General features: G+C 36.4%; 1 long non-coding RNA gene and 1 pseudogene across 1 annotated transcript in view; one reads left to right on the forward strand and one right to left on the reverse strand.

Moving 5' to 3' along the window:
- LOC148110356 (uncharacterized) overlaps positions 1 to 26650 on the reverse strand; it is a 128704-nt gene that overhangs the window by 36848 nt on the left and 65206 nt on the right. The window contains exon 2 of the long non-coding RNA XR_015723882.1: positions 22737 to 22785. This is a non-coding gene — a long non-coding RNA (uncharacterized LOC148110356). The remainder of the gene's footprint in view (positions 1 to 22736; positions 22786 to 26650) is intronic.
- On the forward strand, positions 17638 to 18463 carry LOC123788665 (microtubule-associated protein RP/EB family member 1 pseudogene; annotated as a pseudogene).

Raw genomic sequence — 26650 nt, forward strand, 5'->3', positions numbered from 1 at the left:
TGTATCTTGTTAAAATGAGAAAGTATAGAACCTTGGAAAGAACTATATATAAATGTAAATATTCTATGAATGGCTTCAAGTTGAATAGCTTATGATATGTTTAAATATTTCTTGTAATTATTAGCTATGTAACTGTGTTATTCAGAAAGGACTATAAAAAATGCAGTATTTCTAGGGGTGCCTGGGTGGCTTAATTGGTTAAGTGTCTGACTTTTGATTTCGGCTCAGGTCATGATCTCAAGGTCATGAGACTGAGCCCCAAGTTAGGCGTGGCTGGGCATGGAGCCTGCTTGAGATTTCTCTCTCCCTCTCTCTCTGTCCCTCCCCCCTCTCTAAAAATAAATAAATTTTAAAATTATAGTATTTCCTAGTAAACTCTGTATTAATATAATATCAACTCTGTATTGTATTATGTGGGATTTTTTAAAGTCATAGTGTGTACATGAGTTGTACACACATGCACACATACACCAAACCATGAATTACGTTACTTATTTAATATGCTTAAGAGGACAAAACCAGTGGATTCACAGAGCATATTTTTTTTTTTTTTTTTAGAGATATGAATTCTAAGAAGCTTGAAAATCTGCAGTCCTTCTTAGCCTTGAAAACAGTTTGTATTCTTTTTCTGCATCCTGGCGATTCAGTTTAAGTTGAAATTTATGTAGCAAACATCTTATCATGATTTCTACCTCTGAAGAAACTCAGTAATGATACTTGCACTGGAGGCTTCATTGTTATCTTAAAATACCCTTACTTTGGAAAAAAAAATTAGGTATCAAAATACAAATTAAGAGAATAATTGCTGAAGACACAATATTTATGAAAATGAAAACTTCCAGCAAAGTTTTTGTTTTTGAAAAAAAATTAACTTGCAGGGGCGCCTGGGTGGCACAGCGGTTAAGCGTCTGCCTTCGGCTCAGGGCGTGATCCTGGAGTTCTAGGATCGAGCCCCACATCAGGCTCCTCCGCTAGGAGCCTGCTTCTTCCTCTCCCACTCCCCCTGCTTGTGTTCCCTCTCTCGCTGGCTGTCTCTCTCTCTGTTGAATAAATAAATAAAATCTTAAAAAAAAAATTAACTTGCATTAAAAAATCAAATGTAAATCAATAAATATTTGAATGTCTAGAAAGTACAGCACTTATGTATTATGAAATACACATATGATAAAAAATAGGGAATATTCCCAAGGAGTTTATAATCTAGTACAGGTATAATAAAAAAAGCTGAATACCATTAATACTACAAAAAACATTAAAATATACAGTAGGGAAAGTGAGAGGAAAAAGAGGTAATACATATGAATATATCAGAAAATGCTTCATGAAGGAAGTGAACAGGGTTTAACAAGCAGAAATGTCAGAAGAGAAAGCTTGAGATGGATACCCCAAATGAAAAAATTAGAAAGTGTGCAAAATAAATGGGGTTAGTGTATGAAGAAACTGTGAACAATCCAGTTTAAGCATCAAAAGAGGGTACTGGAATAGAAAGCTGAAAAGTTTGGTTGGGTCATATTGCTAATAGCTTGAATGTGCTAGATTGTACTTGATAGGTAATGAAGAAACTAAAACGTTTTGGATAAAGAAATGAAGAAGGAAGTTTAACACACTCATTGTATCTAGAATGAATTGTGTGAACCACTTTCCTAATTCATTTATCTTACAAAGACTTTTATTCGGATTAAAGAATAATCCTCCCATGCAAGAAAATGGAGGCATACATAATATATATACACCTTGTACGGCACCTCAAATGCACTTAATTACAGAGTTTGGTATAGTGTTTGACACCTAAAAGAGAAGCAAAAAATGTTTTCCAATGATTGAAAGAATAAATTGTATAGAAATGATTAAACTTGTCTGAAGACCACTATAATTCTCTAAGCAACTAGAAATTAAGGCACGATGGCGAAAGGAGAACCCTCTTACACTGTTGGTCTAATGCGCACTGGCACAGACACTCTGGAAAACAGTATGAAGTTTCCTCAGAAAGTTAAAAATAGAATTACCCTACCATCCAGCAATTACACAACTATTTACCTAAAGGTTACACTAATACTAATTCAAATTCAAATACTAATTTGAAGGGATACATGAACTCCAATGTTTATAGCAGCATTATCAACAAGATCCAAATTATGAAAATAACCTAAATGTCCATTGACTGATGAATAGGTAAAGAAGATATGGTATATATATATACAATGGAATATTACTCAGCTATCAGAAAGAATGAAATCTTGCCATTTGCAATGATGTGAATGGAGCTAGAGAGTATTATGCTAAGTGGAATAGAGAAAGACAAATACCATATGATTTCACTCATATGTGGAACTTAGGAAAGACAACAAATGAACCTGGGGTGGGCAAGGCGGGGGGGGAAAGAAAACCAAGACAGACTCTTAACTACAGAGAACCAACTAATGGTAACCAGAGGGAAGGTGGGTGAGGGGAGTTGTGTTAAATAGGTGATGGGGATTAAGGAGCGCCCTTGTGATGAGCACCGGGTGTTGTATGTAAGTGATGAATCACTACATTCTACACCTCAAACTAGTATTTCACCGTATGTTAACCGGAATTTAAAAAAACGCTTGAGGGGAAAAAAAAGAAATTAAGGCATGAAATAGGGCAGGGAAGTGGTAATAAATAAAAATAACGAAATTTAAGATTAAAAAAAGGAAATCAAAGGTTTGATTCCAAGGTTTTAATCTGGAGGACTTAAAAGAACGGAAAACCAGTCATCAAAATACAAATTAAGAGAAAGATGTTTAAAAACAGTAGGGTCAACAGTGTTTGAGAACATGCTAAATTCCAACTATACATGAAAGACTGGGGTGAAGGTAGGTAGGATAAAGTCATAATCGTGGAGCAGGATTTCTAGAAAGAGGTAATTTCTACAGGTGAAGTTTTGTTGATAATCTATATGACAGAAATGATTAAAACAATGGAAGGAAACGCTACTCATAGGGTAGAAACTATAAAAAAGGAATTCAGGGCACCTGGTGGCTCAGTTGGTTAAATGTCCAACTCTTGATTTTGGCTCATGATCTGAAGGTCCTGAGGTTGAGCCCCACATCAGGCTCCCTGCTGGGGCGTGGAGCCTGCTTAAGATTCTCTCTCTGTCTCTCTCTCCCTCTGCCCTTTCTCCCTCCCCCCCCCCAGCTTGAGTGTGTGTGCTTCCTCTCTCTTAAACAAACAAACAAACAAAATTCAAAGATGTTACCGTTTAGAAAGCCTACATTTAAATGAAAGAGGGTAAGCAAAATAAAGAAGTCAGGCTGAAAGAGAAAGATATTTGGACTGATGATGAACATGATTCAGATAATATTGCTGATAATGAAGATGGAAATAACATTATGTGCTAACCACTGTGTCGGTATTTTTAAAGCTTTTCAGATTTAACTCCCAGAACATATCTATGAGGTCTAGATTATTATTTTTCCTTTTTCTTTGTAGGTATTTAGGAAGTGATCTCCAGAGGGTTTAAAGGGAGAAACAGCCTTAGGATTAAAAAAAAAGGGGGGGGGTATTTTTTAACTTAAGGGCCCTAGATCTTAACCTTAAAAATATTTCCTTTAATAGTAAGAAACAAACCAAAACAAAGCAAAAAAAAAAAAATACCCTAAGTCTGTACAACCACAAAATAGGATAAATCTGCATAGCTGACACATAGTATTTAAATACATGAGGCAGAGGAAGATGTAATAAATGACTCAAGAGGAAGAAGTCATTCCTCATTGCCTTCAAGTTGGGGTGGAGGAGAAAAACCTAGCATAACCTTTGGAAAGCTTCAGGAACCGCTGTATCAGGGGCTTATTAAAAAAAAAAAAAAGCAGTCTATATTTGTTCCCCAAGTCCTATATCTGATACAGGTGCAAAATGTGGAAGTTTACTTTTTGCATTAGGTCAGTCTCTGACTACCCACCCTTTTTCCTAAGCAGATCCAGAAAAACAGCAGCCAGATTTATACCATGCAGGCAGGAGATCTGACTGCCTTACAGTAAATTCAATGCACACAGAGCTTCCAATCAATTTTTAGTGCCTCATTTGTAAATATAAATGGGCTGCCAACATGTAAGGATGAATGATATAGACAAAACAAGCAAATAGGAAAAAGGAAATGGTGACAATGATGGAAGGAGAAAATATATTAGTAATATCTTCAGAGATATTGGAGAAGATACAGCAGCATTAAACAATACTTTAAAATCATTCAGAGAAAAAGAAAAGAAACCCTGGAAATTTTAAATAGCTGTAAAATAGTAAAATGATTGGAAAAAAAGTCAAATCTTATCTCTCAGGGAAAAGAAAAAGATGATGGTTTTCAGTAAGAGAAAATAAGAAAGAAAATTGGTAAAGAAATTGAAGTAATCCAAAATCTGGCTAACAGAATTCCAACAAAAGGAGAAAAGTGAAACTGAAGGAAAGGAACTTTTGAAAGCAATCATTAAAACAAACAAACTCAGAAATAGGGGCTCGGAATTCCAGAGTGATGGGGTCCAAAAAATGCTCAGCACAGAGAATGAAAAATAGCCCCTTATTTAAAGCATATTATCATGAACATATAGGACACAGGAAGTAAGGGGAAGGTCCCACCATGGTATACAAGTCCTAAAATTAGTATCATTTGCTTCCCTGTCATTTGGTAGAATTGGGATTGCTTCTAATGGCCAAACGTGCAAGTCCCTCCTCACCCCCACTCTGCTGCTGCAGATAAGGTTCTCTACCCAAACACCCTCCTTAGCAAAGGTATCAGGGACAGTTCTGCTTATTCTGGAGCAGTGGGTTTCAGTTCATGGGTTATTTCAGCCCATGATATTATTCAAACAAGGCAATCACATCCTTCCACTGGAATAAAGGGTACCCTAACCTCTTGCTACTAAAAAAACCTGCCTCCTACAACTTCTTGTCCTTCACTCTGTTCCAGAATGCATCCCCTGTGGGCCTGAAGTAACCTCCTCCCCTGGACTGTAAGTATATGTACCTAATAAAAATGCTGTTAATCTCTGCTCACTGTCAGGGGTCACATGTTCAGACATCCCTGTAACCACAGCACATGAGTTCCTCCCTCACTAATGAGGTGAATAAGGGACAGTTGAAACACTAAAATATTTTAAAGAACAGAAGTCAAATAAAAATGATGATAAATCAGAATATTAGATTTTTGAATATAGCAGGAGAAACAGGAAGAATTTTCAGCAATGTTTTTCAAATTTTGAGGAAAAACCTATTTACAACCTAAAATTCTTTATCCATTAGATTATCTAACACATATCAGAAAATAAAAGTACTTTAGACTTTCAAAGTATAGGACATTTGAGTCGCCCTGTATCTTTTTAAAGGAAGCTATCTGAGGATGATTCCTGTCAAAGCAAGAAAATGAACCAACACAGAAGTGCTGTGATCCAGGACAGGAGACTCAACACAGTAGAGAGTGAAAAAAATCCCGAGATCATAGTAAAAAGGAAGTCTCCATGTGATGGCTGTGCGGTAGGACTAGAGTGCACAAGGTCATATTTTAGTAGGAAGTCAGATGTCTCCATTAGACATGTGTTCAGCAAAATAAAATATGCTTGAAAATGAGTTGAAAGCTGTGGCCATATGGAAAATTTTATAATGAGGCATTTTACAGAGCTTTTGGAGTGTTTGGAGTGACTTATTCCTAAGTTCAAAGAAAACCAAATCAAAGCAGGGTGGGGGTTGTTAATTTTTAACTCCAGTAACAAAATCAATGTAGAAGAAGGAAACATAATCAGAATACATTTCCTCGTTCACAGTAAACAATATCTGAAAAGTCATCACAGGAATACAATGTTTTTAAGAAAAACTAAGGTATACTTACATTGAGAGGAAAACAGAAGGGATAAGTGAGCCAAAAAGCAATAAAATCTTACAATAAGAATCTGTTAGGTAACATTTAAATTGATTAAACAAGATACAGCAGTATATTCATATTCTTTAGAGTTATGGAGATATTACCAAACAAAATAGTTCAATATTAAATGCATTTCACTTTGAGGTATAGGAGAGGTCTTAAAGAGTCAAGGAAAATTTTCTCTAAAGTAATCATTTAGAGGGGATGTGGGGTGGCTCAGTCGGTTAAGCATCTGCCTTGGGCTCAGGTCATGATCTCAGGGTCCTGGGTTTGAGCCCCGTGTTGGGCTCCCTGCCTAGTAGGGAGTCTTTTTCTCCCTCTTCCTCTGACTCTCCCCCCAACTCCACTCATGCTCTCTCTCTCTCTCTCTCAAATAAATAAAATCTTAAAAAAATAATCATTTCAAGAGTTTACTTTTAAGCCAGTTTTATCTAATACATTTGTTGAAAAATATTAATTTTTAAAACTATTCTGGCTTATATTTCTGATTATTGAAAATGTGTCCCATAGTCATACCCACTGACAGATCACGTGGTGTTTTCCACTATTTTTTTCTGGTGAAAATATAAGTATAATTGCTTTTACTATGTCAATTTTTGCTATATTAATTCTATTTTTAACTTAATTTTAGTGTTTCAATTCATTCCCCTCCAGCTCACATGGTAAATTAATTGGAATCTTCTTAAGAACCATTATGATGCTCTCATTAAGATTACCCTTTTGGGATCAAATTATGTTAAAAATAAAATGATTCTGGAGTTCTAATTTATCTCTAGTTTATAGCAATTGGGGACCTAATATATTTAATGATGATCTCCCTGAATTGCTGGGCCATGGGTGGTGATGGGTACCTCATCATTTTTTAGGATATTATATCTCTAAAGATTCTAGTTGTAACTTGAGATATAAAAAAACAAGTTGATGATTCATTAAAAATCTATGGCCAAGTTACATTTAAAAGCTACTCTTACAGAAAGCCTTTTATTATTTTTTATTGAGGTATAATTGACATATACTATATTATTTTAGGTGTAAAACAAGGATTCCATATTGTATATATTTCAAAATGATCACCGCAATAAGTCTAGTTAATATTCTTTACCATACAGTTACTGATTTTTTTCTTATGGTAAGAAATTGTTACATTTTCTCATAGGAACTTTCAAATATACACTACAGTATTATTAACTATAGTCACCATGCTATACGTTACATCCCCATGACTTATTTTATAACTAGAAGTGTATCTTTTTTTTTTTTAAGTGGGCTGCACTCCCAGAATGGAGCCCAACCCTGACCTTAAACTCATGACCCTGAGACCAAGACCTTCAAGACCTGTGCTGAGACCAAGAGTCAGATGGCTTAACCAACTGAGCTATCCAGGTGTCCCCGAAGTTTATACCTTTTGACTGCCTTCACCTATTCGGCCCACCCCCCCACCCTCTGCCTTTGGCAGCCACCAATCTGTTCTCTGTATCTACGAGCTTGTGTTTTTGTTTGTTTAAATTCCACATATCCCTTTCTTCTCCTACCGATCTTCCTAGTTCTTATGTTCCATAGATGAGAGAAACCATATGATAAAGAAAGGGGGGGTAATCAGAAGGGGGAATGAAGCATGAGAGACTATGGACTCTGAGTAACAAACTGAGGGCTTCAGAGGGGAGGGGGGTGGGGGAATGGGATAGGCTGGTGATGGGTAGTAAGGAGGGAACATATTGCATGGTGCACTGGGTGTTATACGCAACTTATGAATGATCGAACTTTACATCAAAAACCAGGGATGTACTGTATGGTGACTAGTATAATACAATAAAAAATATTATTAAAAAAATAAATAAAGATTCTTTGATCAAGTTGTTTTCATTGAAAATAAGTATGGTTTTAAAATTACCAAAAATTCTTCACAATAATTGAAGTGCTACTTGCTTTATCCATTCCTTAAGGGAAAAAATTAGCTGAACATTTGTTGAGCTGGGTTGAAAACCCATCTATTATTGGATTCACTGATATTTTAATTATGATTTAATTATCAATGATTAAAGAGGAAAAAAATCATAATTAAATAATCTGTTATACTCCAAAATTTTTAATTAGTTGATTTGCTCTAAATACAATATTGAATCCTTTCAGCCAATCATTTTGAAAATAATAAAAATAAAATCGATCTTTAAAAAATAAATAAATAAATACCACAAAAAAGTGAGATCACATGATACTGGTGTTTCTCTGACTTATTTCATTTAGCATAATGTCCTCAAGTTGCCCTGTAGAGAGCCTTTTAAATGTCTGATAATTCACTTCGGGTCTAAGTGATAAAAGGATAATAAAAGGCCATTATTAGAATTGAGTTTGTAAGTCTACATTTGGAAACTAAACATTACCGAGGTAATGCCTTGGATCCTAACGTGCATCCAAAATGGTATTCAAATCTTTTTTGGCTATTCAAAGATAATCCTAATATTAAACATGCTTTTACTTGTTAAAAAAACCCACATCCTTATATTTGTAAGAACATGTATATTGCTGTTTGGTTCTAAAAGTGATGGTCACATGAAGATCTACCTAAAAGTGAGTTTAGTTTTATGGTTACATTTAGTAGAAATCTGCACTTTGGCACTGTGGTTAAGGAATACGGGGGTCTGTATCTACAGCACCTATAGGGATAACTGTTGGCGGAAATATAAACTATGGGGAACTCCAGAAAGCTGTGTCCCACTTGAGAGTGTAACAGAAAGAGGGTAAGTTAGACAGGTAAAGAGGTATACCAAGGGGTATAAGATAGATGTGCGTGTTTGAGGCCACTCCAGGGTAATGAACTTGTCAAAAATGGATCCTTAAACTAATGTCTCATTTTGCGCAGAAATTTTTTTATTCTAACTTTTAAAAAATTATCCTTTAAATTTAGATAAATCTAAAACATTTTATAAAGAAAACTAACAATTTAATAGTGAACACCTAGATTTGAACTATAGAACAATCCTTTTTGATTTTGAAGTTAATATTTGCTAAGCTAAATGGATTGAGTTTTTCTTTTATGTTGACAGAAGAGACTACAGACAAAACTGTCAGATCTGAGAGGAACCTCCAGTAAGATAATTAGGTGAAGAAAATAAAAACCTTAATCAATATTTAAGGTATTTCTTTCAGATTCATTTTACCCTTAAACAAGATAAACATCTAAAAAACAATTCTAAGGGTACCTGGCTGGCTCAGTGAGTAGAGTATGAGATTCTTGATCTCAGAGTTGTGGGTTCAAGTCCCACACTGTGCCTGGATCTTACTTAAATGAAAATAAAGTAAAACAAAACAAAACAAAATAAAATAAAATAAAAAACAATTCTAGTAGGAGCTGGTAAACCAAACCAACTTACAGAAAAAAATGGAAAAAGGTCATAAAGATGCACCAATAACCTACATACAAATTAAGACATAAAAATATTTATCTGGCATAATTGAATCATGATTCTAATTAAATATTATCAATAAATACCACAATATACCAAGTATCAACAGAACATGAATACACATCAAATGATTCCAATTCCAAAACAGCCAATTAAAACTGAGAAGGTGTGGAAAACAACACTAATATAGCATATGAATTTTACAGCTATTTCAAATTATTACAAGATCCAGAGGACTTAATGCATTAGTTTCAGGGGCTTCTGAAATCGAAATGGCAATTCTCATCACTTCAAATAAGGTATCTAGGCACACGAATTTGGTTTTATAAATGTCTAGGAACAATTTTTTCTTAAAACCTAGTCATAATTATAGGAATCATCATTTCTGATTTCCCCCTGTTTAGCTCATCGATGTAGAAGGTTTCCTAAATTTTCACAAGCTAGATAGAAATAATACATACTGGGAAGACAGGTGATTTAAAATCGATAGCTGAAATCTGAAGTTAACACCGAAATCATCCTAAAACCTAGTGACTCTAAATCAAAGAAACTATTAGGGGTGATACCCCCTTTATGTTACTACACGTATACTTCTGAAATTTGTGAATTGCATGAGGGCGATGTCTCAGGGCATGGCAGTGTGCAAGTGTAATGAGGAGTAAAGTGTTCCTGATAAGGAAAAAAAAAAAACACCCTTTTTTACAAAGTATACAATGCTATATGTAGCCAAAAGAAAAAACAAAGTGAAGAGTTGAGGTCACTAGCCAGATAACATATTGATATTTTTCACTGGAAATTGATAAGATCACATGGAGCATTCATATTGCTTCCAGGGGTCCTCTGCTTTTTGGGGAGGCTATGGTGAAGCTTTAGAAAGTGAATTTGAACTTGCACATGTATATGACTATGATTAACAGATGATCTGTCCCTTCCTTGAAAAAACTGAGCTCACTCTTTCTTTCTAAAATTGTAAAACTCCGTTCTCTGCTAGCGCTTATGCCACACTGGCTGTCATCTTGCTGCAGGAAGAGGCCTGTTCAACCCTGCCTGAAGGGATGAATAGAGTACCTTGGTTTGTCCTTCTGATGCACCAGTCACTATCACTCAGAAAGTGAGATATGAAAATGACAGAAAACATCACAATAGCAAACTGACATATACTGACATTGTTACACTAAAGCTTTCCCTGTGAAATTAAATATTAATTTTTTGTAGATGGGAAATTGTCTGCAAAATAACAATGTCTTGAATTATCATTCCACGAACAGATATGGAGTTTATTCATAGTTTCAATTGATGTGGTCTGAGAGGTTCTGCAAAGTGAATAATTAAGGGCAAGGGTAGTAAGAGGACATCTGAGCATATTTCAGAGAGTTGCCATGTTCATTGCAGACAAAGAGCCCACAGAAGTGGATTTCTGAAGACAGAGATGGCTGAGCCTTTATGGAACACCCAACTGTCCCTGGACAGGCAGGATTCTGAACCTAACGGCATCCGCATAATGATGCGATTAGTTTGTTTTACAATCTACTACTACCAAACCAACTTTGACACACGTCAGAAAACACTGAGGAGATGCTGAAAGGAAGAGGAGGGGAAAACTTATAAGCTAATGCAGGTGGGAGGGGAAAAAAAACCCCACACCCAAAACCTGACATCCATCCTCAAGAAAATTTTACCAGGTACACCTATGTTCTTAAAATGTGTATAAACGATGATTTTTTTTTAAGTACAGTACAGAATCCCATTGTGCAACTACTAAAAATTACTATGAGCTGAATTACTCTGTATTGTGTGTTGCTAATTTAATAACCACTTCAAGAGTAAAAATCTATCTTGGTAATGAATTGTATTAAATTAGTAGAGCTAAAGATCTAATCTATCCTTTTCTTAGTGATTCATGCTATCATTTTCTTGGGGGAACTAAACCTAGAAGATTTATCTTATTGTTCAAAAATGGGTAAATGTTCGGACCCCAAAGGGAATTTAAATATATTTAATTGAAATATCTAATTTCTCAAATGAGGTAATTATAGCCCATACAGAAGCGCTCATGCTCAGTGGCACAGAACAAACCATTAACATCGACACTCCTATGCTTACCCGCCACTCTGCTCTGTTGTATCTCAGGCTGCCCATGCTTGTGTGAAGCGGAGAAAATGTCTAACATGAGGTCACGTGACCTGGTAATACTGGAAATGAGTATTACGAAGCGATAATCCCATATTTAATTTTATCTGAATATCTGATGCCAGATACCTTTAAGTTTTTCCAAAGCAGAAATGAGTCCTTTATCAAATATGATATTCCTATTCTCATCATAGTGATTTTATTTACATGAAATGTTTGGGTGAAGAAGATAAAAAGGCCACCACCTCAAAACAGTACAGCAGGGAATTGTGGTGATAAATAGCTCTTCAAAGACATGATGACAGATGCCATTAAAAGCCACAAGCTGTTAAATCTAGAGTCTCATGTATGCTTTGTTCTTGATTTCTAAATATATCCCACCAGGTTGTTTTCAGAACTTAAAACACAGTCATGGGAGGTTGGTGATTAGAGAAACGATTTGAAGTTTCACAGTCAGAACAGCTGGTCCAGAGATGACAGAAGATGATGCTGAGTTTTACGAAGCAAATGCAAAATAGTAAGTGGAGGATGTTTTGGCCAATAATGAGAGAAACCATGAGACTTATTGCAGGTGTCAGATCACATTTCGGTTATGTGTGTTTCGAGACCCAATGTTTCAAGTGGCCCTCTTACCTCTAAGTGAAAAAGGTGTATGATTATTTGAGAAATAGAGAAAGGAATAGAGTTTTTATTTCAAAACAAGCATAAAAGTAATATATGGCATGAGTGTTAAAAGAGCAGGTCACAAGTTCTAAGGGCGTAAGACTGTTATCATCTCTATAATCACTCCCTAACTGGTCTCCCTGAATAAATCTTTCTCCCTTAGAGTTTATTCTTCGTAGACTATATGGAGAGGCCAATTTTTGATCCAGGACATCTCATTATTCTACCCCAATCTCCCAAGGCCTTTCATCACATTTAGAATAAAATTCAAACCCTTTTTCTTTGCCTGAATAGCCTATGAGATTTGGCTCCTGACTAATCCTCTATCAGCCTGTTTCTGTCCCATACTTTAGAACACAGTGGACTCCTTGCTGTTTGTGAACATGCCAATTACCAATCAGTTTCAAGACCTTTGCTCCTGATGCTTCTTTCCTCTGGAATAGGCTTCTCCCAGATATTTGTATGCTTGGCTTTCAAACTTCATTCAAGTTTATGTTCAAATGTCACCTTCTCACCACCTTATTGGAAATGATTTCCATTGACTCTATGTCCTTATCCTACTTTATTTTTTATAGTATATAACATTACCTGTGTTTTGTTATACATCTATTTGTTTTATTTACACACTGTCTTGTGAACTTGAATGTAAACTCCATTAGGTCAGATTCTTGTCTGTCTTGTTTATTTTATATCCTCAGTGCCCCAAACAGTGCCTTGCACATAATAGCATTCAATAAATATCCCAAGGAGTAAAAATGAATAAGATATTTTTACATTATATAATGTTGCCAAAGTATTCATATGGTTTTAAAGTAATTAGAGTAATTAAAGCTTAGCTTATCCAAATATACTAGGCTCTTTAAGGGATGGGAGTGGGGAGGTGGCCAATTTTATCCCTCATGTTATCATGATAGATTATACTTATGGTCCAGGATTTATCTCTTGATTTGGATGTGGCTCTGCTAAGTTAATACCAAAGTCTGTTATTAATGTCTTCTTTTGGACTATTACTTGATTTTCTTGGTATACCATTTTAAACGATATTCATTTCCCACTGTTTGTTGTGGAAAATGATAGATTCCCAGTTGGGTCTCAAACAACATCTGATTCAAGAAGCAAAATATACACCACACCAGTCTTCCTTTTCCCCATAGCTTTCCCCTAATTTTTGTCCAAAACATACCACACCAGCCCTGTGCCCTGATTTAGATGAAATCTTCAACTCTGACTGGTAGAGCCAAACAACCCCCAACTGGATCACATATCTGATTAGATTAGAAACAGGGCTATCCTCTTCTAAGATACACTCTAAAAAGCAGGGAATTATATTATTGTCATAATGCTTAATTTATTTGAAGTGACAACATCTATTTCTACTTGGCAGTTAAAATATTTCTTACTCTCTTAAGTCAATTTGTACGCTATCTCAAATTCTTTGCATATTCTAAGCAACATAATACTCAAATCAAAGCTGATGAAGTCTATATGACACTTCTTTAAAAAGGAAGTCTGCTGCTACCATTCTGACAGAGAAAGGTGGTTCCTACAGCTGCTAACCTTCCTATAGGAGGAAGGCCTGTGAAATAGACAATTACCTCTCCCTGGGCATTTATGTTATAAGATCTTGACCCGAGGTCATATTTTTGTTTTCACATTGCGTTTCTTGAAGCTAAGTAGAAAGGCGTGCTTAAATGGTCTAATTTAGTGTGAATTTATTTTATTAAGAAGCTAAGATATCTCTAAAGATTAGGCTTGCCAAAAGGGCTGAATACAACTGAAAACCTTGAAGTTTTATCTCTGGTTCAATATCATCAATGTCCTCACTACCCTCTCTTCTTGCTGAGGCACTGGAATGCTCTCTCAAAGATGAAAAATTATTATGCAGGTCCGTCCGTTCTGAGGCTTAGTGTTAATGCCAAATACCATTTTCTGTGTTCGTAACTTTCTTCATGGTGTGTGAGCTGGGTTTATTTTGACTGTCCTTCCAGGTACCTGTTCACTCTTCTCTAACCCTGCATTATGCCCTGGGAGACTGACCCTCATGGATTTCACTAAAGGGATCCTCCGTGCTACAGTTAAGAGTGGAGAATAAAAGGAACTGGTAGAAGCACCAAAAGAGGTTAGGAGAATAAGGTCAATCCTGGCTCTCTTCTGTGCTGTCTTCTTTGGCTGCGTATGTCTCATGACATCTCTCTCTCTCTCTCTCTCTCTCTCTCTCTCTTTGTTATTCTACAAATCCCTCTGCTCACCACTTGGGCTTCCATATGTTATTGGTGGACTACTGCTAGTGCTAGGATAGTCCATTACTACCTGCATTTTCCTTACTTGGCTTCCTGCCCACACCTTGGTAAAATAGTATATTTATTAAACTCTCCTCCAATTCCTCAATTTGAGGGTCATGTTAGAAACTTGACTGATGGGTGCCTGGGTGGCTCAGTTGTTAAGCATTTGCCTTCAGCTCAGGTCATGATCCCAGGGGCCTCAGATCGAGTCCTGCATCGGGCTCCCTATTCAGCAGGAAGCCTGCTTCTCTCTCTCCCTCTGCCCCTGCTTGTGTTCCCTCTCTCACCGTCTCTCTGTCAAATAAATAAATAAAATCTTTATAAATAAAATAAAGAAATCTGACTGATATCATCATTCAAAGTTAGTCATGGGGAAAAATAAAAGACAAGTCCTCTGCCTGCCACAGAGCTTTAAAGAACCATTTCTGATCATAACTTTCCCCTCAGAGTCCACACTTGACTCTGAAGCAGGAATGTTTTCAAATATGTGTAATAAATAGAAACTAGGCTTAAGGAAGTATAGATGAGTACCAAAGAGATTAAAATACTATTTGGTGTGATAAGTACTTTGACAAATTCTAGGCAGTTTAATTTTTAATCATCTTTTGAGATTCTATTGCCTTGCTAATTTCAAGTAAATTTGGGAAAGTGATCTTAAAAGTAGTAACTTTATGGTATACCTTGCCTCTTCCCTCTCTTCTTTAGGACACCGAGTTTAAGATGATTTGTTATGTGAATTGTGCGAAAAGAAAAATCAGAGTACTCAGGATGCATGGATTAGTATGGAAATGACAAAGTTTGTTATTTTAAGATATTTTTTAAAAATTTTATTTTTTAAGTAATGTGGGCCTTGAACCCACAACCCCAAGATGAAGAGCTGTATGCTCCACCAACTGAGCCAGCCAGGAGCCCCTAAGAATATTTTTATTCACTGATTCAAATAATCTACATTCTGCTCAGCTATGACAAACTCATACATGCATTTTTCAAAAATACTTCTTTTATATTTAGGAAAAATATTTTATTTTCAGTTTTTTCTTTGATTTGTAAATTTTAGTTTTTTTAGAGGCTGGGAGGGGGAAGGGGAGAGGGAGAGAGAGAATCTTAAGCAGGTTCCACGCCCAACTCAAGGCTCCTTCTCACAACCTTGAGATCATGGCCTGAGCCCAAATCATGAGTCAGACGTTTGACTGAGTTACCCAGGGGACTGGTGAACTTTGACTTTAAGCTTTTATTCTTAATTTCTAGATTTATTTCATTTAGTCAGAGAACAGGAATGGCTGATGTCTTATTTTTGGGAATTCTATGAAGTTACATTTATTATTTAAAATAGGATCAATTGTGGCTTATTTTTTATGGAGGCAGAATATGCAGGCTTTTAGTTTATAAAACATGAAATATTTAAAGGGGCTTACCAAAGAACACCTCTCTTCCTCTGTGAGTTTCGAACTAATTGAGAACTAAGACAGACAGACAGTAGAGGGAGAAAAAGTACTAACTTCATTGAGAGGCTAGAGTGGAAGACATAAGCTATTACAAACCCAGTAATTCATGAGCTAATTCTTTCCCTATAATATAGATTACAGGACAGCACAGTGAAGTTTTAGTTTGCCTGACAGATAAACTCACCTATGTCCCTTTTCCTCATTGGCTTAAGGGAATACTGAAAGTCTAAATTGGAATTGGTAATAAAAAACATAACACATTTTATTTAACTTTTCAATGTGGTAAGAGTTCTTTGAAACTCAAACCTACACTTAAAAACTCAGATAGAATCTTAAATTTGACAGATCATCCTTTTTTTCCTGAAGTATATCTATCTAGCTATGTACCATCCACTTCTTTATCTATCCTTTTTATTCACTTTTTTAAAAAGATTTTTTAATTTATTTGACAGAGAGAGAGAGAGAGAGAACACAAGCAGGGGGAGGGGCAGGAAGAGGGAGAAGCAGGCTTCCCGCTGAGCAGGGAGCCTGATGTGGAGCTGGATCTGAGGACTTCGAGATCTTGACCTGAGCCAAAAGCAGACGCTTAACTGACTGAGCCACCCAGGCACACTCACTTTTTAAAATAACATAAAACCAAATAATACTTATAATTAAAAACTAAAAAAACAAAAACAAAACAAACAAAAAACCCAACCAATTAATCTCTCTCTCTCCATGTCAAATACACAAAATCATTTTCCTAAGAGGACACCATGACGAATGTAACGTCTAAGCTTTCAACCTTTTTGTGTGTATTCATGTATTCACATTTACATGCCTACGGAGAAATATATAGTTTTGCTTTGTATTTGTTTCATATAAATTTTTTTTGAAACACTCTTCTTAAACTTAACATTTTGATTGAGAGATTTAGTGGATTATCGGAGAGACAAGTCACAATTTCTTTTATGGTGCTTTTCTACAGTGTAGGGCTTAGACAGAGAGGAAATGATCTGAATGGATCTGGCAGTGACTCTCTTCTACCCTGTTCAAAAGAGAGTAGTTATGGAATTAGAAACTATAGCTCTGGGTTGCATTTCCTCCTAGAAACATGGACTTTCTGATCAATCTGATGAGACCAGCATTAACATCTGATGCCACTGGTATTTGCTGTCCTCAGGCCTGCTGTTAATGGTCATGATAACCATTTTAATATAATTATTTCCTTTCTCTTTAAGTGTACTCTTTTTTCATCCCTTTCTTTAGTACAGTTACATCCCTCTTTTTCCAGTTGCATCCCTATTTTTTCTTTATAGTGATAGTTATCACTCTTTCCCAGTGCAGCCCTTTGAGATTTTGACAAATCAAACCATGAATCGAGAATCAAAAAGTTTTAAATCTCTATGCTTGCTTTTCCATTATGTATTATTTCCATTTCGTTCAACTTTATTTGGCCTACACAGAACAAGACTGAGGGGAAATATCCAGCTCTTCTTTTCGCCATCATAAATGAGAGATGTACTATTGTATGTGCTGGGGAGGAAAAGTATATACAAAGTTCTTGATGGAAGGAAGTAAACAACAACAGCATTTTTAAATGACCTTAAGATATTGTGAGGAAAAAAAATATGTACGCATGGCAAAAATTTAAGAAGCTATTAAACTGAGGGGCACCTGGCTGGCTCAGTTGGTGGAGCATGTGACTCCTGATAATCAGGGTTGCGGGTTCAAGCTTCACGTTGGGTATAGAGATTACTTAAAAAAAAATAATGCTAGTTCCAGTGGTTTTAATGAGAAGACAACAGAACCGAACTGAAGCCAGGCATGGTCAGTGGATGCAGTTCCACCTAGAGTGGAAGATGGCACTGAACATACACTCAATGTCAGCCACCAGCGATAACCTAAGTCGACAGGACAGGCTGGCCTGGATCAATGAGTCTCTGCAACCGAATCTGACAAAGATCGAACAGTCATGCTCAGTGGCTGCCTGTTGTCAGTTTATGGACAGGAGGTTCCCTGGTTCCATTATGTTGAAGAAAGTGAAATTCCAGGCTAAGCTAGAACACGAATACATCCAGAACTTCAAAATACTACATGCAGGTTTTAAAAGAATGGGTGTTGACAAAATAACTTCTATGGACAAATTAGTAAAAAGGAAAGTTTCAGGGCAATTTTGAATTTGTTCAGTGGTTCAAGATGTTTTTTGATACAAACTATGACGGAAAAGACTGTGACCCTGTAGCTGCCAGGCAGGGTCAAGAAACTGCAGTGACTCCCTCCCTGGTTGCTCCAGCTCTGAACAAACGGAAGAAAACTCTCAGCTCTAGCAGTGAGCTCCCTAGAGGCTCACTGCAACAGAGAACCACTGCAATCCTGGAAGCCAGCCCAGGGGTGGTGTGAAAAATCCTGGTGCAGGCAATGGGGATGACTGAGCAGTTGCATTAATACAGCAGGTCAACATATTAAAACTTACTGTCTAAGACGTGGAGAAAGAGAGAGAATTCTACTTTGGGAAGCTAAGGAACATTGAATTGATTTTCCAAGAGAAGGAGAGGGGAAAACAACCCTGTATTGCAGAGGTTTGTGGACATTCTCTATGGCACAGAAGAAGGCTTTGTGCTACCTGCTGAAGGGGGTCCACAGGAGGAACAAGAAGAGTATTCACAGCCTGGACCAGCGAATTAACATCTGAATTTCCCACTTCAAATCATGGGCTTCCCTGTAAAATACTTCCTGCTATTATTCTTAGAGGACTCACTGGTTTCTCTACATAATCAAAAAGTGCCTCTTCTTAAGGTGCACTTTGCAAAAGTCTGGGTTAGGAGCTTTGTAGCAGAGCACTATTAACATCTCGTTGGGTCACCCAGGGAACAAAGAGGCTGCCGTGGGGCTCACTGTGTGGATGCCTGCTAACACTCATTGCTCGAGAAGGTGCTTTTATGTAACACACTGAGGTGGAATCCTCAGTAGAGAAATGTAAAGACTGATTTGAATTTTAAGCTAATGTGAAATCTTGGCAGAGAACGTTTTAATAAATAAATGCTTTAAGAGTTCTTTAAAATGTGCTTCCATATTTCGAAATATAAAATGTAACATGACAGGAGATTTTATGTGTCTGACATTGTGTCTAGGAAGGAAGGGCCAGACCTCTGGACCTTTGGAAGCTGCTGTTCACAGGCCCTGCAGGGCTACCTGAATCTACAAAGGCCTAGACTTGGCCCAAAAGGAAAGTTTAAAAAGTTGCACTGTCAAGCCTTTTGGCTTTATAGCCTAATGATATCCCTGCTCTAAGAAGCAAGAAGCATTGTTTGGATGAATAGAAGGTGTGTTTTGGCCCTGAGATGTCTGAGTTGAAGAGCTCGAATTTCACTGAATATTTCTCCACCAATTTTTCAAGTTATCCCTGAAATTTCCATATATTATGTTTTTTGGGAAATGAGGTATGTCCTGTTTTTAAATCTAACAACTACTTTTGAGGAATTGCCCCCATCTCTGGGATTTGAATGGGGGTTGTGCCCCATTTTACTGTCTTCTAAGTTTACATTGAACACGTTTCTCTTTTCTGCTCTCCTCACCCACTGGGGACTCCTGTTTGGCTCCTGAAAGTTTGCTGCTTAGAGTTTAAGTTCAGCAGGTGGTGGTCACGCTGCAAGTTCTTTCTGGGCCCCTGGCAAAGGGAGTGACCAGTGAAGGCCATTGCTACCTTGGGATCTGCAAGACTGGGTGTTCTCGGTACCTGCTGTCCACAGCCCTCCACTGTTACTGGAATACTTTGCCAGTGCACTCATCTCTTTGGAGATAACACTCGTTAGCGTGTTTGCTAAATGTTAATTTTCTTTTGCAGAAAACACAGTACCGTGTCTGAATTATTAATTTTTAACATATTTCATTCCTTAACGCTTCCTCATTGGCTCTGTCCCTAGCCTATTCAGTTCCTTTGCTTGGCAGGATTCTGCAAAATGTGCATCACCCACTAGTGAGACTGTTCATCCCCTGATGTTCTGTTTTGTTTCCGATGGTAGCTTATCCTAAAATGTGTGTAGAAAGCAGATATTTTATGATAAAATTTGTTGTGTAATGCATGGTCTGTGGAATTCAGAGGAAAACCCAGATTCAGTGATTAACAATGCCAAAAAAATGTAACTAACTAGCCATTGTTCCAATAACAGTGGTGCTATTTTGTTGCCTAAAATTCCATTTTGTTGGGAACCCATTTTCTACCTGGTCTTACTTGACAGGATTTTTTCCTACACTAAATGGTTTCTTTTTTTTAAGATTTTATTTACTTATTTGAAAGAGAGAGAGAGAGAGCGAGCACACAAGCACAAGAACAGGGGGAGGGGCAGAGGGAGAAGCAGACACCCCTGCAGAGCAGGGAGCTGGATGTGGGGCTCCATCTCAGGACCCCAGGATCATGACCTGAGCTGAAGGCAGACACTTAACCAACTGAGCCACCCTACATTAAACAGTTTCTAAATAAAATCTGGTATTTCAAGAAAAAAAAAGCTATTAAACTACTGTAAAAACAAAGTAAAATACAGTTTTCTGATCTGTCATGTTCATCTTCCAAGTTCCTGTTTGTAGCCACCTTTTACATTTTCTTGTGTATTTCCAGAAATTCATAATACATAAACAAATACACATAACCATGTATTTACATATATGCACCTTTTATACAAATAGTTACACACACATATTTATATTATTATAGACATATATATATATGCATATACACATACTAATTTGTAATCTACTTTTTTCCTTACTTTATCCTGTTTTTTTCCCCCGTATCTATACTCCTAGGTCTACCTTATTCTTCCTAATTAGTAAATGATACTTTATTGCATAACAACTATCATAATTAATTCAGCAAGTCTTGAATTTACATCAATTCCAGTTTTGCTGTTAAAAACAATGCAATGAGCATATGTATATAAATATTCTCATGCACTTGGGTCAGTATAAACTTTGGCAGACTTAATAATTCATCTTCATAGGTTTACTAGGACTTCTGTGTGTGTAATGTTTTGAATCCTTAGCTTTTTATAGATAGATAGACAGATAGACAGATAGAGAGAGATATGTCTATCTGCATCTATACAAATATTTCTCATTGCCTTTTAGGAAGACTTTGCTTGACCTTCTCATGGTATTTCTCATTGCCTTATAGGAAGACTTTGCTTGACTGCTTTTAATTAATGAAAGAGAAGGCATTAAACTCCTCATTAATACTCACACTTACCCCTGTGTGGACACCATTCTACCTCTATTTATTGCATTGAAACAAGAGATTTTAGATAATAATATCATGTCTATATCACGGCTATTTTTTTTTCTTACAACTATAAGCGAGGTCTTTATAAGAGCCCATAATGATCTGTTTCCAATTATGAACATTTTTCCTGAGAATTCCAAGATTTCAATGTAAATATTCTTATATGAGAGAATGAAAATAAATATTCTTAGGAATTTTTTCTAAAGTTTTAGAGAATTGTCGTATACCCCTGAGTCATAACAAAAAATGCTGAATTTAAAAATGAAAGGGGTTCTTCAAATTTCAACAGCTGTCTCCATATTCTTTTTACTGTAGGTACAGGATGAAAGGGATCCTTGGTTTCCCTTCTGTTCCTGGGCTCTTGTTTATTTAATTCTGCATTCCTCAGGGGCATGTTTCCTCAGCTGGCCCTCACACCATGTTCCTGTTCTGCCCCTAACTTACACTGTTTGCACTTACTTTCTCATTCCTCTCAGAAAAGACCACTTTTTTGTTGATGGTGATTATGACAGTAATTTTTATTTTGTGGAAATTTATGTTTTCATTGGGGACCGAGAATTTACCAGGAGCTTAATACAAACAGTAGAGTGTTTAGTTCTTATCCTTCATTTACACGGGGGGGGGGGGATCTAAGCTTAGTGAAGTTGAGTAACTTTGTCCAGGGGCCCTATAGACTCTCTTTTTTTTTTTTTTTAAGATTTTATTTATTTATTTGACAGAGATAGAGACAGCCAGTGAGAGAGCGAACACAAGCAGGGGGAGTGGGAGAGGAAGAAGCAGGCTCATAGCGGAGGAGCCTGATGTGGGGTTCGATCCCATAACGTCAGGATCACGCCCTGAGCCGAAGGCAGACGCCCAACCACTGTGCCACCCAGGCGCCCCTATAGACTCTCTTTTAACCACAGATTCCAACCCACAAATAACCCACTGTCAGGTATTAACAGTGGGCGATAAGACAGAAAACGGCTAAACTCAATCCCAGAGATTCTCAGAGGCAAAACTCTCACTTGACTCCCTGAAAGTTGTGCGTGGACAACCATGGTGCTGCATAAAGATTCTGTTTCTGTTTGGATAACAAAGAAACTCTCTTAAGTTTTCAATCTCAGATGGCTATAGTAAATTGTCTCTGACGCACAGCAAAGGAACTAATTCCATATGTAGACCTGTGTCAGGAACAAGATGTGTCCATCTCCCATTTGGCTAGAGGAGCTAGTTTTGAGGAAAATAGAATTCATGAAGTATACATTTTCCCTGAAATACAATAACTGTGTGTTTATGTATGCCATGCAAATTAAGCATCTATACGTGTGTGTGTGTGTGTGTCTGTGTGTGTGTGTGTCTGTGTGTGTGTGTATCCGTATAAATGCTTGGTAAACATAAATACCTCAAGAGGTAGATAGAAGCATAGAGACAGAGACAGGACTGTATCTAGATAGTACAGAACAGTAGTTCGGAGCATGGCTTCTGAGTCAGACTGCTTGGTTTTGAATCTCAACTAACAAGTTTCTTTATTTTTAAATTGATTTGATAACCCATCTAAAGTGCAGTCTAAAGGCAGAAATGAACAATACAATGCAACACAACACAACCAAATCAAGCCAAAAAAAGGGGGGAGGGGACAAAAAAACAAACAAAAAATTGAAAGCTAATAGCTCGGATTCAGATCAGAGCCCCACTACTTACTAGAAATAAGATTTTGGTTTTTCACTTCTTTGTTCCTCACTTTCTGAATCTGTGAAAAAAGAACAAAATTCCAGTCACTTCAACTAGCTGTGAGGAATAAATGAGAGTGTAACTTAGAATTTTACCTGGTACCTTATAAGAATGTTAGAAATGTTAGCTATTATTGCCATCAATCTATTCAGAAACCAGGAGACAGAGCTACTGTTCATTGAGCTACTGTTCACGTTTAGCAGATGCTTTGCAAAAAACATGGATTACAGCCTCCACCGGAAGTGCTTTCTCCCTACTTGAGTACGAATGAGCATGCAAAGCCTTACACCAAAGGTCTTTGACAATGATACTCTAAAATTCTAGTAGTGAATAGTGATACAACTATTTATAAAACAAACAAAAAAAGATGTGATTGAACTATGTATCAGCTGAAAACACAAGAAATAGGTTACATGAGTAAGGCACAGTTTCTGCAAAGCAGTGGAGCCAAATACTAATGGCAGAATGAAGGTTTATGTCCAAATCTTGTACCAGCTAGGCTGGCTTTGGAAATTAAAGTTAGCTCAAGATGAGAGATAGTCCACTCTTTCAAATGTGACATCCTATGGAAGAAGTAATATGGGTTCTACTCGGTAAGTTATTGTCAGAAATGTAATCTGATAAAATGTGATCATCGGACATGATCTAAGAACATTTGGTTTTGGCTAAGTGATCACCATGGAGTTCCAGTCAACTACCACTGATAAGAATTCATACTAAACTCTAACACTTATAAGAATTCATAGTAGAGGGTGCCTGGGTGGTTCAGTCGGTTAAGCATCTGCCTTCAGCTCAGGTCATGGTCCCAGGGTCCTGGGATCAAGTCCCACATCAGGCAATCTGCTTTGCAGGGATCCTACTTCTCCCTCTGCCTCTGCCTCTGTCTCTCATGAGTCTCTTAAAAAAAAAAAAAAAGAGTCTCTTATTAAAAAAAAAAAAAAAACCCACAAAAAAAGGACTCATAATAAATTCTAATACCTCTTTTAATCATTTCCCCCAAAGTGATCAATTCAAAATAAATTGAAAAATTTTTACATATCCACACCATAAAAATTATAAGGGCAGGATATAATTTTACAAAGAAATGGCATATCTAATAACAGTAATTCAATATTGTTATTTCCCCATCACTAAAATTTTTAAAAATATAACTATGTAAATGTTTATTTCAACTAAAACTGCTATTCTAAAATAATTAAATTTGGGAATAATTTTGATGTCAACCCTTTTATATTTTATCTCTTTCAGAAGTAAAACACTGTGAGCAAACTAACAGCATATCAGTGTATTCTCATTTAATTCGCTAATCTCTCAACACCCCACAGGTGACAATCATGAGAATTTTGATATGAGTATGCAAAGTATTTTTGTACATTTCTCTGTGTCTGTGTGGTTACAAATGTATATCTTTAACACATGTGGGGTGAAATATACTTTCTTACATATAACTTTGCAACTTGCTATTTTACTTATTAAAAAATCTCTAATCCTAAAATATACTCTTAGGTCTCTTTGCTCCTGGTAACTATGTTTAATGATTTTATAATTTTCTTTTATATGAATAATTCACAGTTTATTTAACCATTCCCTACTAAGTGGGTATAGATGTTATTAGTAACATGTGGCCATTATAAACAATGTTGCAGTGAACATTCATATATATGCAAAATACTTTGATTATTTCTGTAGGAATCAACTTTTTAGATAAATTATCACTCTATTATTATTAAAATCCCTGTAGAGAAATTAGTTTATTTCTTAAAATCTACTGTTTGTATCTTTCTTTTGTCCATTATTCTAATTTTCTGTACTTCAGGAAATCTTTATTAATCTTTTGCCTTCTATACTTGTTGTGAATATTTCCCTCCCCACATGTTGCTTGTCTATTAACCATATTTATGATTTTTAACGCAGAGAATATCGTCATCTTTTAGTAAGCAAATCTGTTGGCCTTTTTGTTGACAGCTTCTAACATTCTTTTTGGCTTTCTTAACTAAAATCAAATTGAGCTGCAGGAACTCTGGATGAAAACCTCAACTCAGAGAATACTTTCGAAGCAACTATAAATTAGTGAGTGGGGTTATAATTCTTGTAGCATTAGTATCAAAGGCATACTACACAGCTAGAAAAGACATATAGACTGAGAGTTGTCATTGCTGATCAGACACTGCCATTTGAAGATATGTCTATAGGAATCTCATAAGGGCTCTGCTTTACTACTTTAGAATAATAATTAGCATATGCTTTTTATATAAATTGTGTTCTTTCACATTTAAATTGATTCATCTTGTGATGTGCTAATGTTCGCCAGAAACACAATCAAACAACATTAAGAACATATCTTAGCATATTTTTTTTCCTTAGAGGTATCTATTTACAAAATATTGGAAAGTAATTTTCAGACCAAATTTATTCATGCTCCTGGTTAATTATCCATACACTGTGCCACCACTGCGTCTGTCCTTTCGAAGGAAAACAAAAATGAATCTGATAATGCTAAATTAGTCTAAGGTGCTGTCTTAGTCCACTTGGAGTACTGTAACAAAAATACAAAAGACTGGGTTGCTTATACACAGAAATTTCTCGTAGTCTGAACGCTGGGAAATCCAAGATCAAGGTACCAGCAGATTCAGCGCCGGATGAGAACCCACTTAGATGGCTGTCTCTTGCTGTATCTTCACATGGCAGAAGGGTTAAGATAGTTCTCTGGGGTCTCTTTTATAAGGGTAATAATTCCATTCATGAAGACTCTACCCTCATGCCCTAATCACCTTCCAAAAGTCCCACCTCCAAATATCATCACAGTGGGGATTAGGTTTCAATACATGAATTTGGGGGTGGTGGTGAGCACATTCGGTATACGGCAAGTGCTAGAAAATGTATGTAACCCTTCTTTAGTGTGTTGTTAATGTCTACTTGATGATCACAGGAAAAATATGAACTATATCCTTTAACAATTTGCAGATGGAGAAAAGGAACTCAAATCCAGGTTATCTTATTCAAGTTCAGATATTTTTATTTATTTTGTTTTCCCACCGTATAATAAAATAAGTGAAGTTAAAGTTCCCTTCATAAATTACTAAAATAATCTGAACATCAATTCTGAGAAGGCAAAAATTACACTGGACAAAGTTAATCAGATAAGGGAGACTTTAAAGAGTATTGTGATACAGGAGAGAGGTTGGAACTCTAAACTCAACTCCAGTGAAGGAGAGGGTGGTATTATTCCTTAGGGCTCACTGAGCTAGTGGAAATTTAGTGGAGAATGTTATAGGTCATCTGTGTTTGTTCAATTGGCTTATCCAAAAGAAAGATAAGATTGTCATATCTCTATGACAGAAGGCAGCTTTATAACTCGGAGCAAGGCACCTGTGGTAGTTAGATCCCTATTCTCTCACAGAAACTAAGAGATAAGAGTACCATCACCTTTGATGATTACATTTCAAATAAATGGGTCTTACTTCCTAGAGAAAATCATTCCTGGGTTGTAAAACTTGCAAGAAGCTTTTAAAAAGATTTACATCTCAACAGGGCAGAGAAAGAATTTACAAGTTTTCTAAAGTAAGTGCTCTAAGAAAGGGGAAGTCAGGGGCCTATCATCTGGAAGAAGTTTGTCTAAAGCGTAGTCAAGCTGAGGGGAACATTAAAGCCATCTTGATCAATACAAACTGAAAATCTCAGACTAAAAGTGGATTTTGCAAATGATGCCACTCGTAACCTCAGCATGAGATTCAAACTCCTCACGCTAAGTGATGTTTAAGTATCAGCTACATTCAGAGATATGCATGCTGAATTTCAGTAATTGGAAGACTGATTTTTTTTGATTGAGTGAACATATTTTGTTGCAATTCATCTTTCACGGAGTGTGGAACTAAACAGTAAAA

The sequence above is a fragment of the Ursus americanus genome, chromosome 3 (genome assembly GCF_024610735.1).
Source record: "Ursus americanus isolate L20-20 chromosome 3, mUrsAme1.1.p, whole genome shotgun sequence".
Classification (NCBI taxonomy): Eukaryota; Metazoa; Chordata; class Mammalia; order Carnivora; family Ursidae; genus Ursus; species Ursus americanus.